At 38.6% G+C, this 26,095-nt stretch overlaps 1 protein-coding gene across 2 annotated transcripts in view; it reads right to left on the bottom strand.

The window, feature by feature from the left end:
• Positions 1-26,095, bottom strand: part of PTPRA (protein tyrosine phosphatase receptor type A) — a 184,872-nt gene that overhangs the window by 92,358 nt on the left and 66,419 nt on the right. The window lies entirely within an intron of this gene.

Below are 26,095 nucleotides of genomic sequence, written 5' to 3'. Positions count from 1 at the left end.
GGAATGTAAAATGGTGTACCCACTGTGGAAACCATCAAATTTTTTGATTCCTCAAAAAATTATACAGAATTATCATAGGATACAATATCACTACTTCTGGGTATATACTCAAAGGAACTGAAAGCAGAAATTCAAACACATACTTGTATACCAATATTCACAGCAGCATTATTCACAACAGCCAAAAGGTGACCCAAGTGTCCATCGAAAAATAAATGGATCAACAAAATGTATATTCATACAATGGAGCCTTAGACAGGAAACTGACACATACCACCACATGGATAATCCTTGAAGACATCATACAAGTGAAATAAGCCAATCACAAAAGGACAACTATTGTACGATTTCATTCATATGAAGTATGTAGAGGAGTCATATTCATAAAGACAGAAAGTAGAAAGGTGGTTGCAGCGGCTGAAGAAGGGGGAAATGGGAAGTTATTATTTAATGGGTACAGAGTTTCAGTTGGGGAAGATGAAGAAGTTTTGGAGATGGACAGTGGTAATGGCTACCCAACAATGTGAATAAAATTAAAGCCACAGAAACATACACTTAAAAATGGTTAAAACAGTACATTTTATCATATACTTACATATACATCTCTCCACAATTTTTTAAAAAGGCAAGCCACGCACTGGGAGAAAATCTTACAAAGCATTTATCTGATAAAGAATTGGTATCCACAAAAACTCTCAACCTTCAACAATAAGAAGCATCCCAATAAAATAATGGGCAAAAGATTTGAACAAATTTTCACCAGAGAAGATATATGTAAAGGGAAACCAGCACATGAAAAAGGCTACAAATCATTAATCATCAGGGAAATGCAAAGTGAAATGCAAGATACCCCTATCTGCTCACTGAAGTGGCTAAGATTAAAAGATCAACAATACCAAGTGTTGTCAAGGATATATAAAGAAATCAGAACCCTCACACTGCTGGTCGTAATGTAAAATGGTATAACCACTTTGGAAAATCATTTGGCAGTTTCTTTAAAAAGCTAAACATATACTATGATCCAGTCATTCTACTCTTGGGTATTCATCCAAGAGAAAAGAAAAGGTATGTCCATATAAAAATTTGTTTATTATTGTTCATAGAAGCTTTATTTGTAATAGCCAAAAACTGGAAATAACCCAAGTGCCCATCAATAAATGAATGCATAAGCAAATTTTGGTATAGACAAATAATGAAATACTACTCAGCAATAAGAATGAATGAACTGTTGATACAAACAACATGGATGAATCTCAAAATAATTATGCTGAGTAAAAGGAGCAAGACAAAAGAGTACACACTTGTTTTAAAATGTAGGTTTTATTATTATTCAGGCATGGTGAGACCAACAAATCAGATGACTGCCCCTGAAAAGATAGTTTGTTAGTTTGTTACTCACAGTTCCCAAAAGGAGGTGGCACAAAAGGAGAGGGAGTGAGGGGAAAACCTGAGTAAGAGCCGTTATTGTGGTTTCTTCAGGAAGGAATGGGCAATGGACAAGGTAAAGTTTTAAGATTAGCTCTGGGGCTTAAAGGTTGTCCTTAGTCACCTGGTACATGGCCCCAGGGTGAATTGAGCACGACAACAGTGACCCAGAGTATGAGAGCCCAATAAAGGAGATATTTAGGGTGTGCGCTCTGGATTGGTTGGTTTGCATATGAAAGGCACTCTACCAGGTGAGTTGTTTACTGTCTACAGAAACTGGCTAACCCAGGAGGTGAAGTCTCTCCAAGGTCAGCAAGGTTCCAGATGTCAAAGCATCATAAACACATGATTAATACAATAACACATGACTTCACTTAAATAAAAACTTAGAGGACTTCCCTGGTGGTTCAGTGGTTAAGAATCCGCCTGCCAATGCAGGGGACACGGGTTCGAGCCCTGGTCCAGGAAGATCCCACATACCGCGGAGCACCTAAACCCGTGTGCCACAACTACGGAGCCTGCACTCTAGAGCCCGTGAGCCACAACTACTGAAGCCCATCTGCCACAACTACTGAAGTTCGCGCACCTAGAGCCTGTGCTCCGCAACAAGAGAAGCCACAGCAATGAGAAGCCTGTGCACCACAACGAAGAGTAGTCCCTCCTCACCACAACTAGAGAAAGCCCACGTGCAGCAACGAAGACCCAACGCAGCCCAAATAACTAGCTAAATAAATGAATTTATTTTTTTTAAAAACCTAGAAAATACAAACACCTATAGTGACAGAAAATAGGTCACTGATTGCTTGGGGATGGAGGAGTAGGCAGGGCCAAGAAGGAGGGATTACAAAGGGACATAAGAAAACTTTGAGGGGTGATGGATATTGTTCACACTCTCTTGACTGTGATGAGTTTCACCGCTGTATAGATGTGTCAAAACGTACTAAATCTTAAACTTTAAATGTGTACAGTTTACTGTATGTCAATTATAAAGTTGTTTAAAAATTACAGAAATAGGGCTTCCCTGGTGGCGCAGTGGTTGAGTCTGCCTGCCAATGCAGGGGACACGGGTTCGAGCCCTGGTCTGGGAGGATACCACATGCCGCGGAGCAATTAAGTCCGTGAGCCACAGCTACTGAGCCTGCGCGTCTGGAGCCCGTGCTCCGCAACAGGAGAGGCCGCGATGGTGAGAGACCTGCGCACCGTGATGAAGAGTGGCCCCCGCTCGCCGCAACTAGAGAAAGCCCTTGCACAGAAACGAAGACCCAACACAGCAAAAATAAATAAATAAATTTAAAACAATTTTTTAAAAAAATTACAGAAACAATAGACACAATAAAAGTACATAAAATATACAATAAAAATGAATTATGGTGAAAGGATGGTCCTTTGATAAACAAACAACAAAAAAAAGAGAAGGAACAAAATATTATGAGTGAAAAGTGCAAATAACTACAACTACAGCATATGAAAATCAATACTGTTTTCAATAACTATAGGCAAATAATTTTGAAAACTTCAAGGTGAACCAGCAGTTTAAAATTTTCCCACAAAGAAAACACTCGGCCCAGATGATAAGTGAGAAGAAAGAGGAACTAATTCCCAACTCATTCTAAGAGGTGAGTAAAACCTGACACTAAAACTGGACAAAAACATTAGAAGAAAGGAAATTATAAGACCACTTCCACTCAATAATATAGATTCAAAAATCCTAAACAAAATATCAACAAACTGAACTCAGTATACGAAAAAGATAACCCACGATCAAACTGAGTTTATCCAAGGTGTACAAGGATTTTTTTAAAATTATTTATTTATTTATTTACTTTTGGCTGTGTTGGGTCTTCGTTGCTGCGCTCAGGCTTTCTCTAGTTGCGGCGAGCAGGGGCTACTCTTCATTGCGGTGCGCGGGCTTCTTATTGTTGTGGCTTCTCTTGTTGTGGAGCATGGGCTGCAGGTGTGCACACTTCAGTAGTTGTGGCACACGGGTTTAGTTGCTCCGTGGTATGTGGGATCTTCCTGGACGAGGGCTCGAACCCACGTCCCCTGCATTGGCAGGCAGATTCTTAACCACTGCGCCACCAGGGAAGTGCAAGGATGTTGTTTTCCTCTCTTTTCTTTTTTTGAAATTTATTTATTTCTGGCCGCGTTGGGTCTTTGTTGCTGTGCGCGGGTTTTCTCTAGTTGTGGCAAGCGGGGGCTACTCTTTGTTGCAGTGCACGGGCTTCTCATCATGGTGTCTTCTCTTGTTGCGCAGAGCACAGGCTCTTGGAGTGCAGGCTTCAGTAGTTGTGGCATGTGAGCTCAGTAGTTGTGGCTCGTGGGCTCTAGAGCGCAGGCTCAGTAGTTGTGGTGCACAGGCTTAGTTGCTCCGCGGCATGTGGGATCTTCCCAGACCAGGGCTTGAACCCGTGTCCCCTGAACTGGCAGCTGGATTCTTAACTATTGCGCCACCAGGGAAGCCCCAAGGATGTTTTAATATAAGATCTATAAATATAATTCACCCATATTAAAGAAAGATCATATAATCATTTCAATTAATGTAGAAAAAGCACTGAATTAAAACACATGAATTCACGATAAAAAAAAAAACTCTCTTAATTAGGAATTGAAGAAAATTTCCTAACCTGATAAAACAGCTATTTTAAAACAACAACAAAACTTTGCAATTATCATCTTCAATGGGGAATCATTGAAAGCATTCTCTTTAAAAAGGAAGAATAAGACATGGTTACGCACTATTACTTCTATTCAGTAATGTATGAGAGGTCCCAGCCTTTGCAATAAGAAGAAATCAGAATCATAAAATCAAAATCATAAAAATTAATCATTAAAATTACATATTTGCAGGAAATATTACCATTTACACAGAAAATCCACAAGAACATACAGGCAAATTATCAGGGGGTTACCAAGGTGACTAGATATAGGTTTTTATACCCTGCAAAATTAGTCACTGATTTGCACTCAAGAGAGGGTTGGTTTGTTAGGTGAAGAGAATGAATCATGTGTAAATGCTGGTAAGAAAGAGTCAGAAGGGAAGGAAAGGAAGGTATATAAGAAAGATAGGAAGACATAAGAGAACTAGTAGAAAAGTGAGGGAGCCTTCATCTTCAAGATTTTCTGTGAAGTACAAAGCAAAATTAAAAGCTAAAAAGGAGGAGGAGATAGTGGGATAAAGCTTTAAGAAGTGATCAGACTAATAGTGCTGCTGCAGAAAATGGCAGTGTGTTGACACTGGACAGCCCTGAGGGCCCAAGTGAGATGAAATCCATTTTTCAAGGACACTTTTTGGAAAAATGCTCTAAGTAATAATGGTTTGGAGAACATACAGAATTAAGGTTTTGCTGGATGAATGTAACAGAAATATAACCAACAGAGTTGAGTACTAGCAAGAGAACAGCTGAATTGCAGAACCAGTCTAACCTTGGTAGGAGAGGAAGGTAGATATTAAAGATGATTAGAGAAAATAAAGGATTTAAGTGACTACAAACTCAGAAACTGTTGGAGAATATTTTATAGTGGGAACAACAGAGTAAATAAACTGGAAGCCCCCCACCCTCCAAGAAACTAATTTCACCAGAATTGTTTGGAATTCATTGTAAATGATAGGCTGTAGTCCTTGAAAAATCAATAAATGTGGTTGTGGTAAACTTTATATACAGTTGACCCTTGAAAAGTATGGGGGTTAGGAGCACCAACCCTCCATGCAGTTGAAAATCCGCATATAACTTATAGTCAGCCTTCTGTATACATGGTTTCTTACCCTTGGAATTCAACCAACTGCGGATCATGTAGTACTGTAGTACTTACTATGGAAAAAAGTCAGCATATAAGTGGACCCACGCAGTTCAAACCCATGTTGTTCAACAGTCAACTGCAGTTATAGTTTCCTTGAGATATACAGGGTGCCAATAAAATGCAAATCCTTTACTACCAGATAATGCCACAAGCAGCTTGCTTAATATCCCTTCAAACTTCCACGTTTAGGGCTTCCCTGGTGGCGCAGTGGTTAAGAATCTGCCTGCTAATGCAGGGGACACGCATTCCAGCCCTGGTCTGGGAAGATCCCACATGCCGCGGAGCAACTAGGCCCATGAGCCACAACTACTGAGCTTGCGTGTCTGGAGCCTGTGCCCAGCAACAAGAGAGGCCGCGACAGTGAAAGGCCCGTGCACCGCGATGAAGAGTGGCCCCCACACTGCGATGAAGAGTGGCCCCCGCTTGCCGCAACTAGAGAAAGCCCTCGCATGAAACGAAGACCCAACACAGCCAAAAATAAATAAATAAAAATAAAATAAAATAAACTAAACTAAACTCCTACTCCCATTCCCATTTGCTGTGCGACCTTGGGCGGGAAAAAAAAAAAATTCCATGTTTACCTTCCTCCTCTACTCTTGCAGGCAAAACTTAAACAATTTCAGTGCTGACTGTCTTCTTTTAAAAAGTTAATTATGAGGGACTTCCCTGGTGGTACAGTGGTTGAGACTCCGAGCTCCCAATACAGGGCACCTGGGTTCGATCCCTGGTCAGGTAACTAGATCCCACATGCATGCCACAACTAAGAGTTCGCATGCCACAACTAAGGAGCTGGTGAGCCGCAACTAAGAAGCCCGCCAGCCACAACTAAGAAGCACACGTGCCGCAACTAAGGAGTAGGCGAACTGCAACTAAGGAGCCCGCCTGCCACAACTACGACCTGGCGCAACCAAGTAAATAAATAAATATTTTTTAGAAAAGTTAATTATGAGTATGTAGATTGTTTGAAGCATTCATCAATCTCCTATCCAACTGATTAGACAAACTATCTATAGGCCAATTTTACATATAATAACTTTAATATAAATACTTATTAGGCTTTGACCTAATAATTTGGCAAAAATTAGGCTGCAAGTCACTATATCTATTAGATTCTAGCAGACACTAACTTTTGTAGCTATGACACTAATCAATACTGAATTCTCTTATCTAGAAGGAGGATTTTTCATATATTCAGTGTCTGCAAAGAGTTCCTGCTGAGCTAAACATAGTGCAGTGTGTACTCTATGAAAGAGTCAATGAGACAGGCATGGGGGGGTGGTGGTTTAATTCTTTTATAATGCCTGCAGAGAGTCTGGCAGTGATGAAAGCATAGAAAATTCATGAAAGGCCCTTTTATAACCAGAGTGAATGTGGAGCACAAAAGCAAAGTCAGGTGACCTACTTAAAGCTTTGCTTTTACTGATGAGAATTCATTCTCATTCCAGTTTAGTCTCTTTCAAGAAAAAGAAAACCTTACATAATGGTTGGAAAATTAAGAAACAGGGAATGTAACTCTACTAAGTTCCAATCTTTCCCTCTCAAATATCAGTTCAAGCCCTACGGTGTGTGGCCAGAGACAGAATACTTCATAAGGATCTGTGAGGTATGATCTTGTTTACCTCAGTGTAACAATGTGTTCTCTGACTGCTGGCTATGAAGAAATTTAAGTTCTATAATCCATCAATCAGTTCAGAAGTTTGGGCTAATAATATTATGAGAGGAAATAGTTTCTTAATCCCTCCCTGGAACTTATACAAAGCAAACGGATGGTAAACCGTCTGATAAGGTAAGGACAGCCAAAGTTGCTTCAAAGCAGGGAAACACTCATTTGCTAATTTGTTCAGGCAAACTCTTGTCTTGTGCCAAGTGGGGTTGCAAAGGAGAGAGAAGCTCCTGCCCTTGAGAAGCTCACATCTCAAGTGTTCTCTCATCCACCATTCTCATGTTACCCAAAATATTTTAGGGTAGTCAATAAAATCCTTGTCATCCAGGAGGTAGATGAATATGACTTTTCTTCATTTTGATTCATTTACTCTCTTTCCTTTAAGTAGTAGAGGAATAAGATGGAAAATTCTTATTCTTCTCTTCCATGATTAATTCCCCATTAAAAATATGATCTGATCTGTTCTCATTTTGCTAAATCAACAGGTGTACGATGCCTACTATACATGCCAAACAGTGCAAACACTTGTGAGGAATACAAAGAAACTTGACATAGTCTCTCTCCTCATGTGCTCCTTTCATTACTTCCCATCCCACCTCCACATTTGTCCCCTCCTTCTCTCCCTCCCTCCATTTTGCTCTGAATGAAGAATTAGGTAACTAGTCTAAGATCACAGAACTAGATCTAGTTGCTAGATTTGTCAATTCCCAATTCACTAATCTTTCTGAAGGAAAATGAAACAAAAATGGCGGTGGCAGCAGGGTAGGGGGGTGTTGTCTCCCAGGCTCATTATTATAGTTCTAAATCAATCCCAACTCTCTCCCCCCACCTCTCCCCTTACCCACTTTTTTTGTTGCCATCCATCCTTTACACTGGCACTGCTGCTGTTTGAGTGCTTCTGCTCCCAATCTTCTCATATCAGCCAGATCTTGGCTTAAACAAAACCTGCCCCAGTTAGTTATAATAGGATCATTTTCACTCCGTCCCCACCCCAAATATTCACTACCATAACAGCCTATTCATTGCTTTCCAAAAACTTAATTGTATATACATTTACCTGTCAATTGTAATCAATACTCTGTGCGCCATGTGAACCAAAGACTATGACTATTCTGCTCACAGGACCTACTCAGCACCTAGCAAAGTTCCCCACATATAACAGGTATCCTAGGTAGTGTACTGAAGTTGACCTGCCCCTGCTTAAAAGCAACTCAATCCCCAAAACTGGATTAAAACGATTCAAGACCCCTATGAAAGGCCAGAAACAAATGTAAATCCTCTAGAAAAAGATATCATCCTGCGTCTCATATTATTTCTATAAACAATTTTAAAAATACAATGTCTGGTCCATGAAGAAATAACATGAAAATAAGTAGAAAACAGACAAGTACTACAGCATTGAGAATTTCAGCCAAGAGTCAGTGCTATTAAAAAAGGTAATGGCAGAACTAAAAAAAGAAAAAAAAACAAACAAATTCTAGAACTGAGAAAATACAATAGTTGAAACAAAGATCTCAATAGAAGTAGTTAACAACAGATAAAATACAGCTGAAGAGAGAATTCATGAAATGGAAAATAGGTCAAAAGGATTAATCTATAATAAAGCAGAGGGAGACAAGAAAATAAAAAATACACGAGAGGATAAGAGGTAGAGAGAATATGAGTGAGATGATCTAACCTACACGTAATGTGAGTCCCAGATAAGAGGAAAGAGGGAAATGAAACAGAAGAAATATTTGAAGAGACAAAGGCTAAAAATTCTCCAAGACTGACAGAAGACATCAAGCCACAGATTTAAGGTGTTCCAAGAAACCCAAAAAGATAAATAAAAATGAAATCTGTGTCTAGATACACTGAAGTAATACTTCTGAAAAACAATTTTCTTTTTTAAAAATAAATTAAGCGTTCAAAAGGGAAAAAAAGACACTGTGGCAGACTGCAAAGATGGCTACAAACATTCCTCTCATTTCTGTACATATACCTTTTATAATGAAACTTTGGTACTCTTCCTAGCAAAAGGTGAAATTTATTTCCCCATCTCTTGAATTTGAGCTGGCCTTGTGACTTGACTGAAACAATAAAATGCAGCAGAAATGACGGCATAACTTCTAAGTTGAGACCTAAAGAGATCTTACAGCTTCCATTTTGCTCTCTGGGAACACTGCTGCCATAATGTGAAGTAGCCCTTGCTGACCTCTTTACATAGAGAGCTCCAGCAGACAGGTAACACCAACTGCCAGACATGTACTTGAGACAATCTCAGTCCCAATCTCAGTCCTAGCTGACTACAGCTGCAAGAATGACTCCAGTCAAAACTACAGAGGAATCAAACAGCAAAGCCAGCACAGATTGCTGATTCACAGAATCACAAGCTAATTACAGATTTTCCTCAACTTGCAGTGGGGTTATGTCCTGATAAACGTATTGTAAGCTGAAAAAAGCCCAAGTCAAAAATGCATTAAAGGGCTTCCCTGGTGGCGCAGTGGTTGAGAATCTGCCTGCCAATGCAGGGGACACGGGTTCGAGCCCTGGTCTGGGAAGATTCCACATGCCGTGGAGCAGCTGGGCCCGTGAGCCACAATTACTGAGCCTGCGCGTCTGGAGCCTGTGCTCCACAACAAGAGAGGCCGCGATAGTGAGAGGCCCGCGCACCGCGATGAAGAGTGGCCCCCGCTTGCCACAACTAGAGAAAGCCCTTGCACAGAAACAAAGACCCAACACAGCCATAAAAATAAATAAATTTAAAAAAAATAATAAAAATAAATAAATAAATAGTTATCAAATAACTGCTTTAAAAAAATGCATTAAAAATTTTTTTTAATGCATTTAATAATCTAACCTATACCAAACATAATAGCTTAGCTTGGTCTACCTTAAACATGCTCAGAACACTTACATTAGCCTACAGTTGAGCAAAATTTTATAATAAAGTGTTGAATATCTCATATAATTTATTGAATACTGTACTGAAAGTGAAAAACAAAATGGTTGTATGGGAACAGATGGTTATAAGGATATCGGTTGTTTACCCTTGTGATCGCATGGCTGACTGGGGAGGTGTGGCTCACTACTGCTGTCTAGCATCACAAGGGAGTACTGTACTATGTATCACTAACCCCGGGGAAAAAAATCAAAATTCAAAATTCAAAGTATGGTTTCTACTGAATGCATATTTCTTTCACACTACCATAAAGTTGAAAAAATCGTAAGTCAAACCATTGTAAGCTGGGGACCGTTTGTAGATGGCTGTTGTTTTAAACCACTAAGTTTGGGGACCTTAGGTTTGCAGCAGTAGAAAATACAGAAATATTTTCTTCAAGAAAAAGCAATCAGACTAAACAGGTGATCATAGTATTTACATAGTGTTAACTTTATATCTAGTATTTAAGTTATAAGATATCAAGAAGAAAAGTAAACATCATCCAAGGCTTTGCATCCTCTTCTGGGAAAGGTTTAGTGAGTTTCTGGTTGTATGCAGGATAATTATATCATGTTAGGTGTTAAGTATAGCCTTGCTATTGTCTTTATTTGGAGATTAAATATGGTTTAAGAAGATGTGTGTGGGTGCCAAGTTAGCAAGGGATAGACTTGTGATGGTTAATTTTATGTGTCAATTTGGCTGGACAACAGTCCCCAAATATTTGGTCAAACAGTCTGATGTTTCTGTGCAGGTGTTTTTGGATGAGATTTACATTTAAACTGGTAGACTGTGAGGAAAGCAGATTGTTCTTCATAATGAGGGTGGGCTATATCTTATCAGTTGAAAGCCTGAATAGAACAAAAGGCTGATTCCCTGAGTAAGAGGGAATTCTCCAGCAGACTGCCTTCAAACTTCAACTTTGAGTCTCCAGCATACTGCCCAACCCCTCATCAGATTTTGTATTTGCCAAGCCACCACTATTGGGTAAGCCATTTCCTTAAAATAAATCTTTTTATATATACATGCACATACAACCTACTGGTTCTGTTTCTCTGGAGAATCCTGACTACTACAGACAGAAGCCAGAAGACAATGTAATATCATCTTCAAAGGGCAAAAAAAATTGCAAACCTAGAATTCTGTACCCAGCAAAAAAATCTTTTAAGAATCTTGATGTGAAATTTAAAAATTTTCAGACCAAGAAAAGGAAACAAAATTAATCACTGGCAAAACTACAGTGAGAAATTACAAAAGGACATTTTTCAAGCAGAAGAAGAACAATTCCAAAAAGATTCAGAAGGGAGTGGAGAAAAATGAAAATGGTGGGACTTCCCTGGTGGTCCAGTGGGTAAGGTTCTGCGCTTCCAATGCAGGGGGCCCGGGTTCAATACCTGGTCAGGGAACTAGATCCTGCAATGCATGCTGCAACTAAGAGTCCACATACTGCAACTAAGAAGCCTGCATGCCACAATTAAGAAGCCCACATGCCGTAACTAAAGATCCCACATGCTGCAACTAAGGGCCGGCACATCCTAAATGAATGAATGAATAAATAAATAAATAAATAAATATTTCCAAAAAAATGAAAATGGTAATACGTGGGTAGATCTAAGTGTATGCCAACCATATAAAACAATAATAATGTCTTTTGGGGTTTAAAACACATACAATTAAAATATACAACAAAAACATTTATGGGGAGGGAGATTGAAGAAAACAAGTGTTCCAAGATCTTTGTATTGTTTAAGAACCACTATATTGTTAACATTAATCTGATAGTCTATGTTGCTTGTTGTAATCTCCAAAGTAACCACTAAATGATATAGAGTCTATAACTTCAAAGGTAAAAGGGGAAAAAAATGCAATAGTAAAAAAGCCAATCAATCCGAAAGCAAGAAAAGAGAGAAAAAGGAACCTAGAATAGATGGGTCAAATAGAAAGCAAGGAGTAAGGGCTTCCCTGGTGGCGCAGTGGTTAAGAATCCGCCTGCCAATGCAGGGCACATGGGTTTGAGCCCTGGTCCGGGAAGATCCCACATGCCCCAGAGTAACTAAGCCTGTGAGCCACAACTACTGAGCCTGCACTCTAGAGCCCGTGAGCCACAACTACTGAAGCCCATGCACCACAATTACTGAAGCCCGCACGCCCTAGAGCCTGTGCTCCGCAACAAGAGAAGCCACCGCAATGAGAAGCCCACACACCACAACGAAGAGTAGCCCCAGCTCACCGCAACTAGAGAAAGCCCACACACAGCAATGAAGACCCAACACAGCCAGAAATAAATAAATAAATAAATAAATTTATTTTTTAAAAAAAGCAAGGAGTAAGATGGCAGATTTAAATTCAATTAATTACATTAAATGAACTAAATGTTCCAATTAAAATACGAAAATTATAAGACCTAATAACAAAAAAACCCAACTGTTTGCTGTTTGTAAGACACATTTAAAACGTAAGTATATAGAAAGTTGAAAATAGAAAAAAGAATAAAATAAAACATGAAAATAATAGGATAACTCTGATATCAATATCTGACAAGGCACACACACACACACACACACACACACACACACACACACACACACACAGTAATTGTAAAGATCTTAAAATTCTAACCAAGAAAATGCAGCATGTATTATAATTATACTACAACATGACCAAGTAAAGCTTACTTCAGAAATTTAGCAATGGTCTCTTACTAGGAAACATATTAATAAAAATCCTCACAAAAATAATTCAAAATATAAAAAGCCTCATGATTACCCTGATGGTTGCCAGAAAAGCTGCTTGTAAACTCTTGATTTTTAAAAAAGGCATTCATTAGACAAAAAGATTTACTGAGCACTCATTTTGTGCTAGGTCCTATTACTGGTACTAGAAATGAAACAGTAAGCAAAACCTAACTGAATCCCTGCCTTCATGAAACTTACAGTCTAGGAGCAAAAAAAAAACTGACATTAAACAACCCACCTCAGAGATAAACGTGAGAGAAGAATTACAAGACTTTAAGAGCCTATAAGAAGAAAATCTGACCTAGTCAGGGAGCTCAGTAAAGCTCCTTGAGAATTCCTGACTCCTGAACTGAGATGTCAAGGATGACTAGGAGTTAAGCAGACAAGGAGTACAGGGAACTCTATTCTAGCCAATAGTCTCAGAAATGGTGGGAACAAGGCCTGAAAGCAGCCGTTGTATCTAGAGCACAGAGAACAAGGAAGATCACGGTACCAGAGAGGGGTGGGGATGTATGCAGGTCAGGACCACATAAGGGGGATTTTTCTTTGTCCTAAGAGCATTAAGAAGCCTTTGAACAGTAGAAGCATGACTTCTATTTCTACTAGAGAGTGATTTACCTGCCAGGCATTTTTGGAATGAACACTCTAGCTGGGTACGGAGGACAGAGTACAGGACATGGGTAGCCCAGTTAAGGGGCCAGGCTACTGGCAAAGATGTAAAGTATTACAAGTAGGGAGATATTTAGGAGGTAAAATGCATAGGACTTGATAGTGGATTTGCTCGAGCTGAGGGAGAGGAGGTGTCAAATGCTACTCCTCTTGGGTTTCTGGTTTACCTAGTTTGTGCCATTCAGTGAGTCAGAGAACAAAGGAAAAGAATCACATTTGTGAGGGAAAATTCTCAGGAATCCTTAAAAACCAGAAACAGAATCTTTCAACTGGGAAAATTATCTCAAAATAATGGCCAACAATATACTGAAAAGCAAAATGCTGAAATCATTTATCACTAAACCAGGACAAAAAAAAGCATGTTGGCTATCACCATAATGATTTCATAATCTTCTACAACAGGGGCTGGCACACAGTCTCTGTTGTAAAGGCTCAACTCTGTTACTGTACCATAACATAAAAGCAGCCATGGACAATATGTAAATGAATGAGCACAGCTGTATTCCAAAAAGACTTTATTCATGAACACTTAAAATTTCATGTAATGTTCATACAGTATTCTTCTTTTGAGTCTTTTCCCATCCACTTAAAAATGTAAAACCCATTTTGAGCTCGTATGTTGTACCAAAAAAAAAAAAAAAAGGCAGTAGGCTGAGTATGGGAGATGGGCCATAGTTTGCTGACCTGTTTTACAAGTTCTAGTTAATGGAGTGAGAAAACAAAATGAGGTATAATTATTGGAGAACCCCCCCCCCAAACTTATCTGTAGATGCATGACTGCGTACTTAGAAAAAAAAGTACATAGGTGAAAACTAGTATTCATAAATTAATGTTTATAATTTAAAACTGAAACAGGGACTTTCAGTTCAGGACAAGGTGGAATAAGCATACTTCACCCTATTCCTCCCATTAATTACAACAACAACAACAACAACAAAAAGCCCACACAAAATTCATGAAGCCACTAACAGATGACTCCAAAAAGGAGAAAAAAGAAGATGGACTGGCTAGAGACCATGGGACACAAGGACTGACCCCGCAGGAAGTTTCCTATTTTTTGTTTGGTTTGACTTCTAATATGTCCTGTCCTCAGCTCTGGAGAGGTCCACAACCTGAAAACAACAATGAGCACAAACAAAAAAGTACCAAGAAAAGCCTGTTTTCTCTAGACAAAGGACCAGGGAAAGGGCAGCACAGCAAGACAGAAACATTTCGACATACATACTCCAGGCAAACAACAACAAAAAACTGGCACCCCTCCTTCTCCTCACCAGGCACTGTTTCCCAACCTTGTCCTGTATTAATGAGGCAGCACCTCCCCCACCCCCATCAGGCTGCAGTTTTGGAGAATGTGGGTGGAGCCCTGTCTTCCATTTCTACCCTGGAATAATAAGGTGGAGCTCCAACCCCAGCCCAACTAGAGAATGAGGGGAAGATTATGATGAGGAGGGAGCTAGAGAAATGAATCCTCTAAATATCAGTACAAAATCCTAGACTACCTCTGAGCGACCTATTTGTAAAAGTGACCAGAAGCAACACAGCAAAAGGTTTCAGTACAAAATACTGGTCTGAAATAATGCCCAGGTTTCAGATTGGTCTCTTGGTAGCACACAAGTAGGGCAGACCAGAATAGCATAGCAAGACTTCGAAAATTAAACTGGCTTTTGAACCACAGCCAACAAAAAGTAGGCCAGGGTGTGTGCTCTAAACCTATGCAGGTTGACTGCCTGTTAAATAAAAAGATTTAAATAGGAATCAGAATACTCAAAATGTCTAGGACGCAATCCAAAATTACTTGTCACATCAGGAACCAGGAAAATCTCAACCTGAATGAAGAAAAGGCAATTGATAGATGCCAACACCAAGATAATACAGATTTTAAATTATTTGGAAATGATTTTAAAGTGGCTATCCTAAAAACCCTCCAAAAAGAAACTGTAAAAACTCAGCAAACAGAAGATATAAAGAGTACCTGATGGAAATTTTAGAACTAAAAAGTACAATAGCTGAAATTGAAAAAAACCAAAAAGCAAAAAAACACCGGATAGGCTCAACAGCAGAATGGAAATGACAGAGGAAACAATCAATGAACTTAAAAACAAATCAATAGAAAATGTCCAATCTGCACAACTGAGAGGAAAGAGATTAAATAGAAATGAACAGAGCCTCAGAGTCCTGTGGGACAATAATAAAGACCTAACATTTGTGCCACCAGAGTCCCAAAAAATGAGAAGAAAAACAATGCAGAGATAGAAAACATTATTTGAAAAATAATGGCTGAAAACGTCCTAAATTTAGTTAAGGATATAAACCTTCAAACTGCTGAAAACTAGTGAAAAAGTCCTGAAAGCAGCTAGAGAGAAATGATACACTATTTCTAAGAGAATAAAAATTTGAAGGACAGCATATTTTCCATCAGGAACTATGGAAGCCACAAGGAAGTGTACAGTATTTTTCAAATGCTAAAAGAAAGGATCAAGCCAAAATACTACATTAGAGTAAAAATATCCTTCAGGAGTGAAGATGAAAGAAAGACATTGGCAGATGAGGGAAACAATGTGTCATCAGCAAAACAGCTCTAAAAGAATGGCTAAAGGAATTTCTTCACATAGGAAATAAATGATAACAGAAGGAAACCTCAAACATCAGCAATAATGAGCAGTAGAGTGTGTGCACACGTGCATATATGCTGTACATGTACTGCATATATACATATACATAAATACATATACACTAATTAAACAATTTTTCCCTTCTTGAGTTTTTAAAATTATGTTTGATGGTTGAAAGTAAAAATTATAACACTGCCTTGTGGTTCTCAACGTATATAAAGGTAATACTTAAGACAACTGTATCATGAAGCGGGTAGGGTAAAAGGACCTAAAATGTAGTAAGGTTTCCACTTAAAGTGGTAAAAAGGTCGATTATTAGTAGACTGTGATAAATTATGTACATATATTTTAATCCCTAGAGCAATCACATAAAAAAACGATACAAAGAGATACACTCAAAACACTATAGAAAAACCAAAATGGAGTACTAAAAAAATGTTCGGGACTTCCCTGGTGGTGCAGTGGTTAAGAATTCGCCTGCCAATACTGGGGACATAGGTTTGATCCCTGGTCCAGGAAGATCCCACATGCTGCGGAGCAATTCCCGTGTGCCACAACTACTGAGCCCACGTGCCACAACTACCGAAGCCCGCGCACCTAGAGCCTGTGCTCTGCAACAAGAGAAGCCACTGCAATGAGAAGCCTGCACACTGCAATGAAGAGTAGCCTCCGCCTGCCACAACTAGAAAGCTTGCGTGCAGCAACGAAGACCCAACACAGCCAAAAAAAAAAAAAATTCAAATAACCCACAAGAAAACAAGAGAAAGCAAAAGAAGAAAAATATGAAAAAACAAAAACATTCATAAAATGGCAAACTTAAATGCAAAATACTGAAAATTACATTAAATATAAATGGTCTAAATACACCACCTAAAACACAAGAATGAGCAGAATTGGTTAAAAAAGGAAAAAGACCCAACTATATGCTGTCTATAAGAAATTTACTTCAAATATAATATAATGATACAGACAAGTTAGAAATAAATGGATTCTGTGTTTTAGGGGGAGGGAAGGAAGGATAAAAAAGTAGAGCACAGAAGGTTTTTAGGGTAGTGAGACTATTTGGTATGATACTGTAATGGATACATGTCATTATATATGTGTTAAAATTCATAAAATGTACAATACAAAGAATGAACCCTAATGTAATCTATGGACTTTAGTTAATAATAATGTATCAATATTGGCTCATCAACTGTAACAAATTGACCACATTAATGCAAAATGTTAATAAGGGAAACTGGTGGGGGATGGTGAGAAGAGGGTATATGGGAACTCTGCATTTTCTACTTTAAACTGCTTTTTTTTCTATTAATTTTTTTTAAAATGGATGAGGAAAGACACACCATGGAAGTACTAAACAAAAGAAAGCTGAAGTAGCCATATTAATATTGGATAAAGTACTCTTCAGAGCAAGGAAAATTATCAAGGACAAAGAGGAATAATACATAATGATACAAGGGCCAATTGTAAATAGACATAAGATTCTAAATATGTAGGTACCAAAAAACAGCTTCAAAATACATGAAGCAAAAACTGGCAGAACTGAAAGGAGAGACGGACAAATCAATAACCCCCTCTCAGTAACTGACAAAACCCCTTGATTAAAAATCAGCAAGGATACAGAAGAAATCAACAATACCATCAACCAACAAGATCTAATTGACATTGATAGGACACTCCACCCAACAACAGCAGACTAGACTATTTTTCAAGCTCCTATGGAATATTCCCCAAGACAGCCCATATGCTGGTTCATAAAACAAACCTTCACAACTGTAAAGAAGGGATATCACTATAGAAACCACAGACATCAAAAGGATAAGAGAATACTAAGAACAACTCTATATACAGAAATCCAACGACTCAGACAAAATGGATGAATTTCTTGAAAATCACAAACTCCTATAACTATTAAAGAAACATTTAACTTCAGAAAAAAAAATCTTGAGGCCCAGATGGCTTCACTGGCAAATCCCACAAATATTTAAGAAGGAAATAACACCAATTCTACACAATCTCTTCTAAAAAATAGAAGAGGAGGGAACACTTCCCAATTCTCATTTTTATACTGGCATTATCCTGATAAACACCAGACAGTAAACAAAAACAAAATTCCAGACCAATTTCCCTTATGAACACAGAAACAACAATGCTCAGCAGAATACTACCAAATCAAACGTAGCAGTACATAAAGAGAACAATATACCATAAACAAGTGGGCTTTATCCCAGGAATGAAAGGCTGGTTCAAAAAAATTATTATTTTTTTTTAACTTTTAAATTTAATTTTATTTATTTTTTTATACAGCAGGTGATTATTAGTCATCAATTTTATACACATCAGTGTACACATATCAATCCCAATAGCCCAATTCATCACAACACCATCCCCCCCCCCATGGCTTTCCTCGCTTGGTGTCCATACGTTTGTACTCTACATCTGTGTCTCAACTTCTGTCCTGCAAACTGGTTCATCTGTACCATTTTTCTAGGTTCCACATACATGAGTTAATATACGATATTTGTTTTTCTCTTTCTGACTTACTTCACTCTGTATGACAGTCTCAAGATCCATCCATGTCTCAACAAATAACCCAATTTCGTTCCTTTTTATGGCTGAGTAATATTCCATTGTATATATGTACCACAACTACTTTATCCATTCGTCTGTCGATGGGTATTTAGGTTGCTTCCATGACCTGGCTATTGTAAATAGTGTTGCAATGAACATTGGGGTGCATGTACCTTTTTGAATTATGGTTTTCTCTGTGTATATGCCCAGTTGTGGGATTGCTGATCATATGATAATTCTATTTTTAGTTTTTTAAGGGACCTCCATACTGTTCTCCATACTGACTGTATCAATTTACATTCCCACCAACAGTGCAAGAGGGTTCCCTTTTCTCCACACCCTCTCCAGCATTTGTTGTCTGTAGATTTTCTGATGATGCCCATTCTAACTGGTGTGAGGTGATACCTCATTTTAGTTTTGAATTGCATTTCTCTTAATAATTAGTGATGTTGAGCAGCTTTTCATGTGCTTCTTGGCCATCTGTATGTCTTCTTTGGAGAAATGTCTATTTAGGTCTTCTGCCCATTTTTGGATTGGGTTGTTTGTTTCATTAATATTGAGCAGCATGAGCTGTTTATGTATTTTGGAGATGAATCCTTTGTCCGTTGATTCATTTGCAAATATTTTCTCCCATGCTGAGGGTTGTCTTTTTGTCTTGTTTGTAGTTTCCTTTGCTGTGCAAAAGCTTTTAAGTTTCATTAGGTCCCATTTATTTTTGTTCTTATTTCCATTACTCTAGGAGGTGGATCAAAAAAGATCTTGCTGTGATTTATGTCAAAAAGTGTTCGGCTTATGTTTTCCTCTGAGAGTTTTAGAGTGTCCACTCTTACATTAAGGTCTCTAATCCATTTTGAGATTATTTTTGTGTATGGTGTTAGGGAGTGTTCTAATTTCATTCATTTACATGTGGCTGTCCAGTTTTCCCAGCACCACTTATTGAAGAGGCTGTCTTTTCTCCATTGTATATCCTTGCCTCCTTTGTCATAGATTAGTTGACCATAGGTGCATGGGTTTATCTCTGGGCTTTCTATCTTGTTCCATTGATCTATGTTTCTGTTTTTGTGCCAGTACCATATTGTCTTGATTACTGTAGCTTTGTAGTATAATCTGAAATCAGGGAGTCTGATTCCTCCAGCTCCGTTTTTTTCCCTCAAGACTGCTTCGGCTATTCGGGGTCTTTTGTGTCTCCACACAAATTTTAAGATTTTTTGTTCTAGTTCTGTAAAAAATGCCATTGGTAACTTGATAGGGATTGCATTGAATCTGTAGATTGCTTTGGGTAGTATAGTCATTTTCACAATATTGATTCTTCCAATCCAAGAACATGGTATATCTCTCCATCTGTTGGTATCATCCTAAATTTCTTTCATCAGTGTCTCACAGTTGTCTGCATACAGGTCTTTTATCTCCCTAGGTAGGATTACTCCTAGGTATTTTATTCTTTTTGTTGCAATGGTAAATGGGAGTGTTTCCTTAATTGCTCTTTCAGATTTTTCATCATTAGGGTATAGCAATGCAAGAGATTTCTGTGCATTAATTTTGTATCCTGCTACTTTACCAAATTCATTGATTAGCTCTAGTAGTTTTCTGGTGGCATTTCTAGGATCCTCTATGTATAGAATCATGTCATCAGCAAACAGTGACAGTTTAACTTCTTCTTTTCCAATTTGTATTCCTTTCATTTCTTTTTCTTCTCTGATTGCCATGGCTAGGACTTCCAAAACTATGTTGAATAATAGTGGTAAAAGTGGACATCCTTGTCTTGTTCCTGATCTTAGAGGAAATGCTTTCAGTTTTTCACCATTGAGAATGATGTTTGCTGTGGGTTTGTCGTATATGGCCTTTATTATGTTGAGGAAGGTTCCCTCTATGCCCACTTTCTGGAGAGTTTTTATCATAAATGGGTGTTGAATTTTATCAAAAGCTCTTTCTGCATGTACTGAGATGATCATATGGTTTTTATTCTTAAGTTTGTTAATATGATGTATCACATTGATTGATTTCTGTATATTGAAGAATCCTTGCATCCCTGGGATAAATCCCACTTGATCGTGGTGTATGATCCTTTTCATGTGCTGTTGGATTCTGTTAGCTAGTATTTTGTTGAGGATTTTTGCATCTATATTCATCAGTGATATTGGTCTGTAATTTTCTTTTTTTGTAGTATCTTTGTCTGGTTTTGGTATCAGGGTGATGGTGGTCTCATAGAATGAGTTTGGGAGTGTTCCTTCCTCTGCAATTTTTTGGAAGAGTTTGAGAAGGATGGGTGTTAGCTCTTCTCTAAACGTTTGATAGAATTCACCTGTGAAGCCATCTGGTCCTGGACTTTTGTTTGTTGGAAGATTTTAAATCACAGTTTCAATTTCATTACTTGTGGTTGGTCTGTTCATATTTTCTATTTCTTCCTGGTTCAGTCTTGGAAAGTTATACCTTTCTAAGAATTTGTCCATTTCTTCCAGGTTGTCCACTTTATTGGCATAGAGTTGCTTGTAGTAGTCTCTTAGGATGCTTTGTATTTCTGCGGTGCCTGTTGTAACTTCTCCTTTTTCATTTCTAATTTTATTGATTTGAGTCCTCTCCCTCTTTTTCTTGATGAGTCTGGCTAATGGTTTATCAATTCTGTTTATCTTCTCAAAGAACCAGCTTTTAGTTTTATTGATCTTTGCTATTGTTTTCTTTGTTCCTATTTCATTTATTTCTGCACTGATTTTTATGATTTCTTTCCTTCTGCTAACTTTGGGTTTTGTTTATTCTTCTTTCTCTAGTTCCTTTAGGTGTAAGGTTAGATTGTTTGAGATTTTTCTTGTTTCTTGAGGTAGGCCTGTATAGCTATAAAATTCCCTCTTAGAACTGCTTTTTCTGCATCCCATAGGTTTTGGATCATCGTGATTTCATTGTCATTTGTCTCTAGGTATTTTTTGATTTCCTCTTTGATTTCTTCAGTGATCTCTTGGTTATTTAGTAACGTAGTGTTTAGCCTCCATGTGTTTGTGTTTTTTACATTTTTTTCCTTGTTATTGATTTCTAATCTCATAGCGTGTGGTCAGAAAAGATGCTTGATATGATTTTAATTTTCTTAAATTTACTGAGGCTTGATTTGTGACCCAAGATGTGATCTATCCTGGAGAATGTTCCATGCACACTTGAGAAGAAAGTGTAATGTGCTGTTTTTGGATGGAATGTCCTATAAATATCAATTAAATCTATCTGGTCTATTATGTCATTTAAAGCTTGGGTTTCCTTATTAATTTTCTGTTTTGATGATCTGTCCATTGGTGTAAGTGAGGTGTTAAAGTCCCCCACTACTACTGTGATACTGTCAATTTCCTTTTTTATAGCTGTTAGCAGTTGCCTTATTTATTGAGGTGCTCCTATGTTGGGTGCATATATATTTATAATTGTTATATTTTCTTCTTGGATTGGTCCCTTGACCATTATGTAGTATCCTTCCTTGTCTCTTGTAACATTCTTTATTTTAAAGTCTATTTTATCTGATATGAGTATTGCTACTCCAGCTTTATTTTGATTTCCATTGGCATGGAATATCTTTTTCCATCCCCTCACTTTCAGTCTGTATGTGTCCCTAGATCTGAAATGCGCCTCTTGTAGACAGCATATATATGGGTCTTGTTTTTGTATTTAGCAAGCCTGTGTCTTTTGGTTGGAGAATTTAATCCATTCACGTTTAAGGTCATTATCAATATGTATGTTCCTTTGACCATTTTCTTAATTGTTTTGGGTTTGTTTTTGTAGGTCCTTTTCTTCTCTTGTGTTTCCCATTTAGAGAAGTTCCTTTAGCATTTGTTGTAGAGCTGGTTTGGTGGTGCTGGATTCTCTTAGCTTTTGCTTGTCTGTAAAGCTTTTGATTTCTCCATCAAATCTGAATGAGATCCTTGCCGGTTAGAGTAATCTTGGTTGTAGGTCCTTCCCTTTCATCACTTTATGTATATCATGCCACTTCCTTCTGGCTTGTAGAGTTTCTGCTGAGAGATCAGCTGTTAACCTTATGGGAGTTCCCTTGTATATTATTTGTCATTTTTCCCTTGCTGCTTTCAATAATTTTTCTTTGTCTTTAATTTTTGCCAGTTTGATTACTATGTGTCTCGGTGTGTTTCTCCTTGCGTTTATCCTGTATGGGACTGTCTGGATTTCCTGGACTTGGGTGACTATTTCCTTTCCCATGTTAGGGAAGTTTTCAACTATAATCTCTTCAAATATTTTCTCTGGTCCTTTCTCTCTCTCTTGTCCTTCTGGGACCCCTATAATGCGAATGTTTTTGCGTTTAATGTTGTCCCAGAGGTCTCTTAGGCTGTCTTCATTTCTTTTCATTCTTTTTTCTTTATTCTGTTCCGCAGCAGTGAATTCCACCATTCTGTCTTCCAGGTCACTTATCTGTTCTTCTGCCTCAGTTATTCTGCTATTGATTCCTTCTAGTGTAGTTTTCATTTCAGTTATTGTATTGTGCATCTCTCTTTGTTTGTTCTTTAATTCTTCTAGGTCTTTGTTAAACATTTCTTGCATCTTCTCGATCTTTGCCTCCATTCTTTTTCCGAGGTCCTGGATCATCTTCACTATCATTATTCTGAATTCTTTTTCTGGAAGGTTGCCTATCTCCACTTCATTTAGTTGTTTTTCTGGGGTTTTTTCTTGTTCCTTCATCTGGTATATAGCCCTCTGCCTTTTCACCTTGTCTATCTTTCTGTGAATGTGGTTTTTGTTCCACAGGCTGCAGGACTGTAGTTCTTCTTGCTTCTGCTGTCTGCCCTCTGGTGGATGAGGCTATCTAAGAGGCTTGTGTAAGTTTCCTGATGGGAGGGACTGGTGGTGGGTAGAGCAGCTGACTGTTGCTCTGGTGGGCAGAGCTCAGTAAAACTTTAATCTGCTTGACTGCTGATGGGTGGGGCTGGGTTCCCTCCCTGTTGGTTGTTTGGCCTGAGGCAACCCAACACTGGAGCCTACCTGGGCTCTTTGGTGGGGCTCATGACAGACTCTGGGACGGCTCAGTCCAAGAAGTATTTCCAGAACTTCTGCTGCCAGTGTCCCTGTCCCCATGGTGAGCCACAGCCACCCCCCGCCTCTGCAGGAGACCCTCCAACACTAGCAGGTAGGTCTGGTTCAGTCTCCCCTGGTGTCACTGCTCCTTCCCCTGGGCCCCAATGCACACACTACTTTGTGTGTGCCCTCCAAGAGTGGAGTCTCTGTTTCCCCGAGTCCTGTCAAAGTCCTGCAATCAAATTCCACTAGGCTTCAAAGTCTGATTCTCTACGAATTCCTCCTCCCGTTGCCAGACCCCCAGGTTGGGAAGCCTGATGTGGGGCTCAGAACCTTCACTCCAGTGGGTGGACTTCTGTGGTATAAGTGTTCTCCAGTCCGTGAGTCACCCACCCAGCAGTTATGGGATTTGATTTTACTGTGATTGTGCCCCTCATACCGACTCATTTTGGCTTCTTCTTTGTCTTTGGATGTGGGGTATCTTTTTTGGTGAGTTCCAGTATCTTCCTGTTGATGACTGTCCAGCAGCTAGCTGTGATTCTGGTGTTCTCAGAAGAGGGAGTAAGAGCATGTCCTTCTACTCCGCCATCTTGGTTCCTCCACCAAAAATTTTTTTTAATATATGTGAATCAACAGATCCTATCAACTAATGCAGAAGAAATATTTGACACAATCCAACCACCACTCATAAGAAAAACTCCTGGCAAGCTAGGAATTTAAGGATTCTCCCCTTATCTGATAAAAGGCATCTAAGGAAACAAAAACCCTAGTCTGAATACTTCCTCCTAGAATTATGAACAAGGCCAGGATATCTGCTCTCACCACTCCTATTCAACATAGTACCAGAAGCCCTAGCCAGTGCAGTAAGGCAAGAAAAGGAAATAAAAATTTCCACAGATTGAAAAGTTGACCTAAAACTGCCCCCATTTGTAGAGGACATGAATATCTTCATAGAAAATCCCAAGGAATCAATTTAAAAATTCTTGAAACTACTGAGTTTAACAATGTTACAAAATATTAAGATCAACACAGAAAAATCAGTAATGTTTCAATATACTAGCAATGACTAAATGAAAAACAAACTTACACATAACACCATTTACAATCACTCCCCCAAATAGAAAATATGTAAGCATAAATCTAAGAATAAAATGTTTAGGATCTGGTATGCTGGAAATTACAAAACACTAATGAAATAAGGCCTAAATAAATGGAAAGACATACTGTGTTCATGTTTTGGACAACTCAACATTAGTATAGCTGTCAATTCTCCCCAAAATGAACTATAGGTTTAACACAAATCCTATCAAAAATCACAGCAGCTTTTTTTTTTTTCGCCACACCACGCAGCATGCAGGATCTTCCCCAACCAGGGATTGAAACCATGCCCTCTGCAGTGGAAGTGCAGAGTCTTAACCACTGAACCACCAGGGAAGTCCCAGAGCAGCTTTTTTTTAGTAGATATGGATAAGTTGATTCTAATGTTTACATGCAAAGACAAAGGATTTAGAATAAAACAATACTGAAAAATAAACTTGGAGGAACCATATTACCCAACTTAAGACTTACTATATAGCTACAGTAATCAAGAGTGTACGGTACTGGACTTCCCTGGTGGCACAGTGGTTAAGAATCCACCTGCCAATGCAGGGGACACACGTTCAAGCCCTGGTCCAGGAAGATCCCACATGCTGCGGAGCAACTAAGCCCATGCGCCACAACTACTGAGCCTGCGCTCTAAAGCTCGCGAGCCACAACTGCTAAAGCTTGCGAGCCACAACTGCTGAAGCCCTCATGCCACAACTACTGAAGCCTGTGCACCTAGAGCCTGTGCTGTGCAACAAGAGAACCCACCGCAATAAGAAGCCCGCACACCGCAACGAAGAGTAGCTCCTGCTTGCCGCAACTAGAGAATGCCCGTGTGCAGCAACAAAGACCCAATGCAGCCAATCAATCAATCAATCAATCAATCAATCAATCAATCAAATCTATTTAAAAAGAAGAGTGTATGGTACTGAAGAAGGGACAGACATGGAGATCAGTAGACCAGGATAGAGAATTCAGAAATATACTTACAAGTATGCCTAAACTGATTTTTGGCAAAGATATAAAAGCAATCCAATGAAGGAAGAATAGTGTTTTCAATAAATGGGACTGGAGTAAATGGACTTCCATAGGCAAAGAAAAAAACAGAGATCCAAAATTTATGTAAAAATTAACTCAAAATGGATCCTAGATGTAAATATAAAAGGTAAAACTATAAAAATGTTACAAGAAAACACAGGAGAAAACCTCTGTGACCTAGGGTTGAGCAAAGAGTTCTTAGACATGACACCAAAGCAAGACCTACAAGAGAAGAAATCATAAATTGGACTTCATCAAAAATAAAAATCAAGTTTCTCAAATACTCTGTTAGGGAGATAAAAAGACATGACACAGATGGGGGGAAAACACATATCTAATAAAGAACATTTATCCAGAAAGTATAACTAACTCTCTAAACACAACAGTAAGAAAACAAAGAATCTCATTAGAAATGGGCAAAACACATGAAGAGACATTTCACTGAAGAATATATTCAGATGGCAAATAAGGACATGAAGATGTTCACCATCATCAGACATCAGGGAAATGCAAATTAAAGCCATGATGAGATACTATCACACATCTATCAGAATGACCAAAATTTTATAAAGGTGACAATGCCAAA

The sequence above is a fragment of the Balaenoptera borealis genome (genome assembly GCF_965194805.1).
Source record: "Balaenoptera borealis genome assembly, chromosome: 16".
Lineage (NCBI taxonomy): Eukaryota > Metazoa > Chordata > Mammalia > Artiodactyla > Balaenopteridae > Balaenoptera > Balaenoptera borealis.
The sequence above is the reverse complement of the archived record's forward strand: the minus strand, read 5'-3'. Positions and strand labels throughout refer to the sequence as shown.